The 12,021-nt window shown below is 43.8% G+C and overlaps 1 long non-coding RNA gene across 1 annotated transcript; it reads right to left on the bottom strand.

Annotated features, from left to right (window-relative positions):
• Positions 1-4,135: 4,135 nt before the first annotated feature.
• Positions 4,136-6,117, bottom strand: LOC122422498. The gene is made up of 3 exons (XR_006263863.1): positions 5,904-6,117; positions 5,681-5,778; positions 4,136-4,255 (listed from the first exon to the last, which is right to left on the bottom strand). It is a non-coding gene; the product is annotated as an uncharacterized LOC122422498 (long non-coding RNA).
• Between the last annotated feature and the right edge of the window lie 5,904 nt (positions 6,118-12,021).

Below are 12,021 nucleotides of genomic sequence, written 5' to 3'. Positions count from 1 at the left end.
TATTGCTGAGAAGGTATTTTTATTTTAATGATGTGCTTATGTGTGTGTTCAGTTGCTCAGTTGTGTCTGACTCTGCAATCCTGTGGACTATAGCCAGCCAGGCTCCTCTGTCCATGGAATTTTCCAGGCAAGAACACTGGAGTGGGTTGCCATTTCCTCCTCCAGGGTGATGATATTCACATTTAAATTGGTACACTTAGAGTAAAGCCATTTATCCTCTGGTTGTAGGTGGGCCTCGTCTGATCAGTTGAAGGCCTCCAGAGACCAGACTGAAGTTCCCCAGAAGAACAGGTAATTCTCCCTGCAGTCTGCCTTTAGAGTCAAGCTGCAGCATCAACTCCTACCTGGGTTTCCAGTCCGTCCTGCAGCTTTGAACTTGACAGCCCCTACAATCACAGGAGTCAGTTCCTCCAAATCTCTCTCTTTTTATTTAGCTCAGTCAGTAAAGAATCTGCCTGCTATTTCAGGAGACCCGGGTTTGATCCCTGGGTCAGGAAGATCCTCTGGAGAAGGAAATGGCTACCCACTCCAGTATTCTTCCCTGGAAAATTCCATGGACAGAGGAGTGTGGTGAGCTGCAGTCCATGGGGTCTCAAAGAGTTGGGCATGGCTGAGCGACTGACACTTTCCCTCTCACGCTTTGTGTGTGTGTGTGTGTTACTTGCTTAGTCGTCTCTGACTCTTTGCAACCGCATAGACTGTAGCCCACCAGGCCCCTCCGTCCATGGGATTCTCCAGGCAAGAGTACTGAAGTGGGGTTTCATTGCCTTCTCCATTCATGTTTGTGTATGTATGTATATACAACAACCAAAGAGAAACACTCTCTCTCCTGCCTTAGCAGGGTTTTTTTCTCCTAAAAAAAAAAGAGACATGAAGACTACCACCTGCCTTACAGTTACTTTTAAACATCTGCATCTCCATGAAAAGAGTGAAGGCAAAACTTTTGGATTTATTTACTCAACAAGCACTCACAGAGCACCTATGACAGAGCAGACCCCTCACCGTCCCAGCCCCATGGGGATGCAGCAGAGAACCAACGAGACTCAACCTCAGCCCTCACGAAGTTTATCATCTGGCAACAAGATACATATGATAGGCAAATAAACTACCGTATAATGGATTCAATGGTGCAAGTGCGATGAAGAGCAACAGAGCAGGGAAGGGAGATAGAGAGGGTTGCTGCTTTAAATCCAGGGGTGGGGAGGGCCGGGAGGGTAGTAGGGGAGGAGAAATACCAGGAGAGGGAACAGCAGCTATAAATGTCTGAGCTGAGGGTGTGCCCGGTGTGTCCAGAGAGCAAGGAGGCCAGGAGCTAGAGCAGAGTCATCCAGGCAGAGAAGGACAGAGGTCTCCCTGAGCGAGGTGAGAAGCCAGTGGAAGGTTTCGAGGGAAGGAGGGACAGGATTGCAGGTGACTTTGAACAGTTACTCTGGCGGCTCTATGGAGAGTCAAGTCTGGGAGGACACGCCTGGACTAAGGGAGAACTTGAAGCCGTTTTACTTCAGGCAGGAAAGGATGGTGGTCAGAGTCACCAGGGAGGAAAGGCATGATCCATCAGTGCCCGAGCGGCAGGATTCCAGAGCAAACCTGCTCCTCTTTGGAAGCATCAGTGTCTGGAGGCCACAGCTGACTCGCACACAGAGATGTCCAAGGCTTTTGTTTGAACCCAAGGAAATGCTCCTGGAAGCTCCTGGGGCTGGAGGGCGGGGTGGGGGGTGAGGCAGGAAGATCTATGACAATGTGACCATGATGGTTCTATCATAATCACAGCTAAAATATCCAATGTTTCTGGACATGGAGAAGGGATGAGGGGCAAAGGGGACATAGTGTCTGTGCAGTCTAGGAAAGGGGGCAAGGCTCTTCTGGTCTGTCTCTAGAGTTAGCCCAGATAGGCAGCGTGTTGGCTGTTTTCACGTTCAGGCTCTGGCAGGGCACAGATATCCTTATAACACAGAGGATGCATCAAGCTCTCTTAGTTTGGTGGCAGCTGCCACTGGGATCTTGCCTGGAAAATCCCATGGACAGAGGAGCCTGGTGGGCTGCAGTCCATGGGGTCACAAAGAGTCAGACATGACTGAGCGACTTCACTTTCACTTTTCACTTTCATGCATTGGAGAAGGAAATGGCAACCCCCTCCAGTGTTCTTGCCTGGAGAAGCCCAGGGACAGCAGAGCCTGGTGGGCGACCGTCTATGGGGTTGCACAGAGTCGGACACAACTGAAGCGACTTAGCAGCAGCAGCAGCAGCCACTGGGATCACCACGTTCATCTTCTTATCCTCATTCCATGTCCGACTAACAACCTGATAGCCACGGTAGCCTCCTGGGAGCAGTGAGTTCCCATGCTAGTTACATGAACATTACATGTTAATTCCCATGCTACATCATGAACATTACAATTCACTTGATGGCTATGCTTTTCATAGTAAATTAATAAATTGGTTCAAAAGAAGGGACATATTATACCTATGTCTGATTCATGTTGATGCATGGCAGAAACAAAACACAATATTTTAAAGCGAATATCCTTCAATTAAATATATTTTTAAAAAGTCATACTTGTGTGAATGCCATGAGTCTAACTAGTGTGAATCAATCCTCTTGAATTTGAATGCTTAGAAAATGTCAATGTGTCTTGCTAAACTGAGGAGGAAACTCTAAATCCCTGGCAATGCCACCCTGAAAGGTTGGCAAAGGTGGTGGGGTGATTCAAGTTGGACTTTGATGAGAGAATAGGAGTTTGTTAGCTGAAGAATTCAGGAGGAATGCTGTAGGAATGAAATATGCGAAACCACACTGGCAGGAAAGGAAGGTTTTTGTTCGCATAGTTGTCCAGCATCCATGAAGCAGAGACTAAGCATTGGAGCAATGTTGAGATATGTTTGAAAAGTTCTTTGTGGCCAGATTATTCCCTGAATGCCTTAATGAGAAGCTTGGATTCTCTCCTAAGACGGGGGGGCGGGGGGGGGGGGTGGCCGCTATTTGTAAGCAGACTTGGAATACAATGGAATATAGAATTGTTTTAGAAAATGTCTCCAACATGACGATGTGAAGGATGGACTGGACTGGAGAGAAACTGGATGTACTGGGATGCGTGAGGAAGAGTCTCCCTGGGAAACAACATGGACATGAACAATGGCAGGGACGATGGGTCCAGAGGGGAGTAGAACCGACAAGATGACACAAAATGCCCTGTGCGCGAACATTAACAGGGAATCTCGGATAGATTTAGCTTAGCCAGATAGTTGGACAGCAAGATCATTAACTCAGACAGGGAAGGGAATTGGGCAAGCAGGTTTTGGAGGAGGATATATTGAGTTCAGTTTTGAACATGTTGATTTTGAAATGTTTATGAGTCATCCAAGTGGAGACATCTAGAAAATGGAAACACAGCTCCGTGGCTCAGGAGAGCCACGCGGGCAAAGCTGCAGCTTCGGGATTTGCTGTGGAAGACAAACAAAATCATACAAGTTGATAAATTAGAATAGATTAGAATTTGGTAGTATGAGGGGACAGTTAAATGAATAGAATGCCAGATTAATCTTCTAGAATGCCAGTTACCTCATGGGATTGTCCATTTGAAAGCTCCAGTGGGAGAGGAGATCTTAAAAGCTCTCCCTCTCATCCACCCACTCCCACCCCACACACACATAAATTCGTAACTATGTGAGCTGATGATGTTAACGTGACTTATTGCATGATCATTTCACCATATATACAAGTATCAAATCATGATGTCATACACCCGAAACTAATATAATGTTACATGTGTCACTTGTATCTCAATAGAAATAAATAAATAATAGAAATAGATCTCTGCACACACACACACAAGCTCAGTGACTTCTCACTCATTCTTATCCCCTCCTCAGCCTGCCATCTGACACTTGACAGGCTAGATCATCCTCATCTTTTCATCCTATAACCACCTCCCACCTGCTTCAGCCCAGACAGGCTTCTCATTGTCCTCACAATCCATTAAACTGACTGGTATACCACCTGCCCGTCTGTCTCCTCTCAGGTAATCAACCTCACCTGTCCTTTAAAGCCAAGTTAATTTTCAAATCTTCTATGAGAAAGGTGGAAGAAGAGAAAGTGAGAATAATTACTAAAAAATTTTGTCTATCTTACCTTACATGTGGGCTAGGAAGAAGAGAAGGGTAGGGACTTTGCTGGCAGACCAACGGTTAAGACTCCATGCTTCCACTTCAGGGGTCATGGGTTCAATCCCTGGTTGGAGAACTTAGATCTCACAAGCTACGTGGGCAAAAAGTAAAAAATAAGTAAATAAAACTTTAAAAAGAGGAGAAAGGTAAAATGATTAAGTAAATAACAATGTCTCTATGAATACAGTGACCAGTAACTATACACTTTTGAAAGCAATCATTCACTATTGATATTGAAATTTCCCACTTACTTCAAATAGTCATGTCTTGTTTTTTAGTAAAACAGCAACTCCTGGATTCAAGGTTTCCAGCTTTCTGCTGAATATGTGAACAATTGCTAGTTGGCAGGTTTTGATCTGAGCACTGCAATTCAAGCACTAGAGGAAAACGCCTGTGGAGCTTTTTGAAATTACCCAAGCTCCTGGAGATTCTGTTATCACTTCCCTTGGAGGCTAGCCTGCTGCTTGAGAACCCCTAACTTGTGAGTCTTCTCATGGATGGATGTACTACTTGCCTCCTCTATGGGTCTGAGAATCACTGCAGAACAAGCTGTGCTGTGCTTAATCGCTCAGTCACGTCCAACTCTTTGCCACCCCGTGGACTATAACCCGCCAGGCTCCTCTGTCCATGGGGATTCTCCAGGCAAGAATACTGGAGTGGGTTGCCATGCCCTCCTCCAGCAGATCTTCCCAGCCCAGGGGTTGAACCCAGGTCTCTCGCATTGCAGGCAAATTCTTTACCATCTGAGCCTCCAGGGAAGCCCACTACAGAGCACTGGGGATGGGAACCGGCAGACCTCTTACAAAATCTCAGGTTGGTTATTCCAAGACATAAAGTGAATCCTCCCCAAATTGAGAGCAATTAATTGAGTGACTCCAGTTCCATAGAATATAAGGAATAACCCCCAGAAAATATTAAAAAGTATTAGGAAATTTTCCCCTTAAACTGTCATGCAAAATTTTAAAAATATGTAAGAAATGCAATATCCAAGTGAAAAATAAGTCAGCAGCCTGTCTCCAATCTGCTGGGTGATATATTTAGCATATTTATAATTAAATAAGCTGACTTTAAAGTTGTTTTGAGAGTCTAAACCACTTAGTTTCCTCCTGTGATTTCATGGCACTCTGTGTCTTCCTCATTGTCAATCATATTGAGGCCACCGTGTCCTCCAGAGAGGCCGGCTGTGTCTCCTGCTCTGCTCTGTTAATAGTTCTTAATGATATGGGTACAGTTTCACTGGACCAGTCATTCTGTGTTCAGTTTATGAATACCAAACAGTCCCAAGCTGTTTGGATGACTAATACCTGCATGTATTATTGTCATTCACTCAGAGCCAGGATTTATTTAGCATCTTAAAGTTTAATGGCTCTGTGTTTATTTTGTTAACAAAAGCAAACAGAGCTCTTTGAAATAAGTAGGCACTTGGCTCTAATGAAAGATAATAAGGTACCAAAACTTATTCTATAGAGTTCTAGCCCAGAACTTTAAAATCAGAGAAAATCAGGCGATCCCTTACTTTGTTGGCTCCGGCTCAAGGTGAGCCGCAGAATCACATGGAGGGCTTGTTCACCAGGTGGATTCCCAAGCTGGAAGGTTCTCGTGAGATCCCCAGATCTGCATTTAACACAAGAACTCACGGTGATCCTTGAGCTCAGGGCGAAACCTCCTGGCTGACCTCTTCACATACTCAGGATGAACCTGAGCCCCAGAGAGGTTAAAGGGCTTTCCCAAGGTCTTACAGCTGGATCATGACTAATCACGGCCAAGCAGAAGCGATGGAGCCTCACTCTCAGCTCTGGGCTCCTCATCCCGACACCTTGCCGGTCTGGACTGCTCCCCTGCTAGGTCCCTGAGGCAGGAGTGGTTGCCTCTCTAGTGCTTCCTGGAAGGGACTCTCCCAGTTTCCTGCAGGTGCCACAGACGAGAAGGAAGCTACCTCTGTGCCAAAAGCAGCAGAAGAGCTGTCACCTTCAGGGGAGGATAAAGGATGGCAGCACCCAGCGACATTAAAGCCCAGGGCCAGGAGCTTGGAGAGACAGACAGAGATCACTGTGAAACGGCAAGTTCACTCGTGATTCACTTAACATGAGTACAATTGTAAAAAATAAAATCAAAACTCCATTTTTAGTTAACTTTTGTGTAGGATGTTACAGGACGCTCTCATTTCATTCTTTGACATGGATCAGTATTACCCAGCCACTAAAAAAAAGAATGAAATAATGTCATTTGCAGCCGCATGGTTGGACCCAGAGACAATCATACTGTCAGACAGAGAAAGACAAATACCATATGATATCACTCTTATGTGGAATCTAAACAAGGACACTAATGCACTTATTTACAATCAGAAACAAAATAACAGATGTAGAAAACAAAATTATGGTTACCAGACAGGAAGGGGGAGAGGGATATATCAGGAGTTTGGGATTAACATATACACACCACTATATAAAACAGATAAACAAGGACCTACTGTATACCACAGGGAACTCTACTCAATATTTTGTAATAATCTACACAGTAAAGAACTTTAGTTTTATTTTTTTTTAAAAATCTTTATTAAAGAATAAAAACAAAATTAGTGCTCCTGATAACTAAATCTCAGAAGGGCCTGAACTTACTTATCTTTCTGAGCTTCACTTTATCTGTAAAAACAATATGCTAAACCTACACACTGTGCAGAATTATCAAGAATATACTTGTATTATTTGAACTCTGTTTCATGCAGTCCTGGGACACTGTAGATACTCACAAAATGCTATAATTTTAAAAAATATTGTTATGTGGTGGGCAGGTCAGGGAGGTTCTAATTACAAACACATCAAAGTAAAAGTATTGATCTTTCCCATCACTGGAGTGCTGTATAGATTAAAAACCAGGGCAGATAGAGGATGTCAGAAAGACATAAGTTTTAAGAGAGTGCCGAAAGAAGGCTGAGTGCTGAAGAATTGATGCTTTCTAACCATTGGAGAAGGAAATGGCACCCACTCCAGTGTTCTTGCCTGGAGAATCCCAGGGACGGGGGAGCCTGGTGGGCTGCGATCTGTGGGGTTGCACAGAGTCGGACACGACTGAAGCGACTTAGCAGCAGCAGCAACCATGGTGCTGGAGAAGACTCCTGAGAGTCCCTTGGACAGCAAGGAGATCAAACCAGTCCATCCTAAAGGAAATCAACTCTGAATTTCATTGGAAGGACAGATGCTGAAGATGATGCTCCAATACTTTGGCCACCTGATGAGAAGAGCCGACGACTCATTGGAAAGACCCTAATGCTGGGAAAGAGTGAAGGCAGGAGGAGGAGGGGATGACGTAGGATGAGGTGGTTGGATGGCACCACTGACTCAATGGACAAAAGTTTGAGCAAACTCTGGGAGATAGTGAAGGACAGGGAAGCCTGGCGTACTGCAGTCCATGGGGTTGCAAAGAGTTGGACACGATTGATCTACAAAACAACAATATAAAATAACACAAATGCAGCTCATGTAATATAATGTCAGATAAAAGAAGTAATGCTGAACAAAGACAGCCACAATTAAACCATATTTTTTGGCGATGCATAGTCAGGGGGACAGAGCTAGAAAGCAAAGCAAGGAATTAGCCAAAAAAAAAAAAAATGTTAGCAAGATATTGTTTCCGGCTAAAAGGTATGGCGTGAGGGACTGCCGTAAGGAAAGGCACGTGGGGGACTTCTGGGATGCTGGCTGTGTTCTACTTCTTGACCTGGGAGGTGGTTACACCTGTGTCCCCTTTAAAACACTTATCTCTTTTTGTGTTGTATGCGTTTCTATGAATATATGTTATACTAATATTTTGCAATAAAAATTCGTAAAGGATTTCAAAAGCCTGAGGGAAGTAATACAGGTTCCCAGTATAGATGTTGGGTTGCATCTGCATGAACTGCTAAAATTAGAGCCCAGCTGTGCCTCCGGTTAGTGTAAATATTTGTCTGTGTACCAGCGCAGAGGACTCACACTGCAGAGGTCTTATGATGTTTAATTGGAAGGCATTTGATCGAAGGTTGCCAGGATTCATTCAACACTAAATATAGTGCCCATCTAATTCCATATGACTTACACGTTTAGTGCTGACTACATTAAAAATCATCTCAAAAATAGTCATGTTTGCTTGATCCACCAATGTTTTCAGCCGTAGTTTCTATGATTCCCAACCAAACATGGAGAAATAATATATGTCCTAAAGGAGAAGGTGAGTAATTTTCTGAGCTTTACAAGGGCAAAGGCTGTCATTTTGCAACTTAAAAAAATTCTTGAATTTATTTTGACTTAGGTCTGATTAGCCAGGAACTAAACTAAAACTTGAAGACGTCAGAAGATGAAGTTACAATCAACGGCTTATCATTTCATTGTTTGAATTGATTCACACTATTAATACATCTAGATAAGACAGCTTTGGATGGTGTGCCCATGTGTGCTGTTTTAAGTTATACAATATTTAGAAACTTAGAAACAATTTGGTATCAGCTGATGACAACTACTTCCACAAAACTGAATTCTTAACATGTTTTTTAATTTCCTGTGATTTAACATCTGAAAATGGACCTAACTTATTAACATAGTACTTCAAAATTAATTATTTGGATTTACTTTAATGAAGTATATCATTATGAACAAGAGAGTACAATTTATATGTGCAGTTTGAAAAATAATAACGAAACACACACCCATGTACCTACCACACAACTTAAGAAATAGATCAAACTCTGTTCCCTTTCTCCTCCATAAGAGGCAAACACTATTTTGAATTTCATAATTATCACTCCATGCTTTTCTCTGCAATTTTCATGTGTATGTGGTACATATAATTACACATATTGCTTAGCTTGACATGTTTTAAGTATTGTGTGTGTGTTAGTAGCTCAGTCATGTCTGACTGTTTGCAACTCCCATGGACTGTAGTCCGCCAGGCTCCTCTGTCCATGAAATTCTCCAGGCAAGAATACTGGAATGGGTTGCCAGTTCCTGCTCCAGAGGTTTTAAGCATTAAATAAATGAAATCATGTAGCAGCATTCTTCAATAAATTTTATTTATTCAGCATTCCTTTTTTTTATATTTACCATGTCAACAAGTGTATCTGTACTTCATTCATTTTCAGTGTTCTTTATTCAATTTTCTGAATATATATCATAAAGTACTGATTCTTACTTTCATGAAAAAGGTATTTGGGTTGTTTCCAGTTTGAGGGTTTTATTCTGTTACCAAAAATGATGCTATTAACATTCTTAGACATGCCTTTTGCCCATGTGCAAGTTTCTCATGATTGAATCTCTAGCAGTGGAAATCCTGGATCATTGGTACACATATCTTTAACTCGAGCAGATAATGTCAAATTGTTTTTTCCAAGTGGTTGTACACAGTTACGTTCTTTTTTGTTTATTTGTTTTTTCATTTATTTTTATTAGTTGGAGGCTAATTACTTCACAACATTTCAGTGGGTTTTGTCATACATTGACATGAATCAGCCATGGAGTTACATGTATTCCCCATCCCGATCCCCCCTCCCACCTCCCTCTCCACCCGATTCCTCTGGGTCTTCCCAGTGCACCAGGCCCGAGCACTTGTCTCATGCATCCCACCTGGGCTGGTGATCTGTTTCCCTATAGATAATATACATGCTGTTCTCTGGAAACATCCCACCCTCGCCTTCTCCCACAGAGTCCAAAAGTCTGTTCTGTACATCTGTGTCTCTTTTTCTGTTTTGCATATAGGGTTATCATTACCATCTTTCTAAATTCCATATATATGTGTTAGTATGCTGTAATGTTCTTTATCTTTCTGGCTTACTTCACTCTGTATAATGGGCTCCAGTTTCATCCATCTCATTAGAACTGCTTCAAATGAATTCTTTTTAACGGCTGAGTAATATTCCATGGTGTATATATGTACCACAGCTTCCTTATCCATTCGTCTGCTGATGGGCATCTAGGTTGCTTCCACGTCCTGGCTATTATAAATAGTGCTGCGATGAACACTGGGGTGCACGTATCTCTTTCATATCTGGTTTCCTCAGTGTGTATGCCCAGAAGTTGTATTGTTGGGTCATATGGCAGTTCTTAAATGGCTGAATTTGCTTTTCACTCCTACGAATTACACAGCAGTAGTAACTTTCCCTTGCAGATTCTCTTGCTTATAAGTATTAGAAGCAAACTCTGAAAAGCGACTTGTCAGGCTCACATAACCACGCTACAGAAAGGCCAAAGGTTGACTCTAGGTGTGACTGGAAGCAGGAATTTTAATTCCATCAAGACTGTCCCTCTCACTCTCATTTCTGCCTCCCAGTGATGCCTGCCTCATTCTCTCCGAGCAGCTTCTCCACCAAGGAAGGGACACTGTCATCTGTAATTCCAGATTCACTTCCTTCCAATGTCTCAGTTCCAGATTGAACAATCCTAATGAGAGCTGGACTGGGCCATCCTGGGGTCCAAGCTCACTCCTTAGATTGATAATCCCTGTGACCAGTGGGTGAGGCCCTCTGATGGGGTCACAGGACCACTTATGTGGCGGACAGTTAGGAGCTTGGTTATCAAGGAAGAGGGGTGACACGGTGAGCTGATGACCAGTGTAAAATGCAAAGAATGACTCTAAAACTGGGATGATGGCTAAATAAAATAAACCTTAGCCAAACCTGCATGACGTGGAAAGTATGGCACAGAGGATGTCACATCTGAGGACACACCTGTCACACCCTGACTCCTCCACCCCGAGAGGCCGAGGAAGGTACCTCCCTCTCTTCAGGTGCCAGATGTCACTTGTGGAGGTGTCGCAAGTGGCAGACATGGGAACAGAAGGGACCTGGCAGCTTGAACATATCTTCAATGGATTGAACTTCACATGAACACACTGTTTAGCTTCTAGGGCCAGAGTAGGTTTTTAATGTAATAGGCGTAACATGGACTGTTTTTCCTACCAATCAGAACCTAGACGCTTCAGATAAGACTTCTTACAGACAGAAATGAAGAGGCCGCGTCTGCTTCTGCATAACTTCACTGTGGTGTGAGCCCACACGGCCTTGAAATTCCTGCCTCTATCTTCCAGTTCAGGCGACCTCCCCTTGGCCCTCCTGGCTGAGGGCCCCCCAGTCTCTGCCTGGACCCTCTCTGCCTCAGCCTAGGTGTCTCAGGGCCTTGCCATCAGGATGCCACATGGAGTCGGCATCCTCACACCTGGAAGTGAAAGACCAGTTGTACGAGATACAGTCAGTGTCCAGACAATATTCCCCAGTTTCCGTGGACGCCAGCCTGACTCCATTGGCCAACTTGGTTTTGGGGCTGAAGACTTTCTCTGGACACCAATGGCTACTCACAAGCAGGAAACACCAGATAATTAAGGTCCTTTGGGAGCAGCACCAATGACTGTCTGGGAGATAAAGACCTCAGCCCCTTTGCCGAGGTGTGGGTCACCTGAGATACGTGTTCTAATGTACTCCCCAGCCTCCCCAGCAAGGTTAGAAGCCAGTTGCCCACGTGGTAACTTGTTTGACAGCACATCTGTGAGATAATAGAGAATCTGTTGGTCTCTGCCTCTGGTTCCTGGAACAGAGATCCCGAGAACCTTGTAATTTCCTAAAAGTAATAAGAACACAGGGAACATCACTTGCTCGAATATTTGGTCCTTGACTCTGGTTCCTGATGCAGGGCTCCTGAGAACCCTTGTAATTTCTTGGGTGATGGGAGGGTCTTCTGTTCCAATGAGGCAACTCTGAGTGAGCCCCTAGGTGGTTCCTGGGTGGAGCTGGTCACAAAAAAGAACAAGCCATGGTTAGAGGCTTGGAATTTTAGCCCTACCCCCACATTCTCTTGAGAAGGGAGAAGGGCTGAAAATGGAGTGAATGATGGGTCA

The sequence above is a fragment of the Cervus canadensis genome, chromosome 20, assembly GCF_019320065.1.
Source record: "Cervus canadensis isolate Bull #8, Minnesota chromosome 20, ASM1932006v1, whole genome shotgun sequence".
Taxonomy (NCBI): Eukaryota; Metazoa; Chordata; class Mammalia; order Artiodactyla; family Cervidae; genus Cervus; species Cervus canadensis.
The sequence above is the reverse complement of the archived record's forward strand: the minus strand, read 5'-3'. Positions and strand labels throughout refer to the sequence as shown.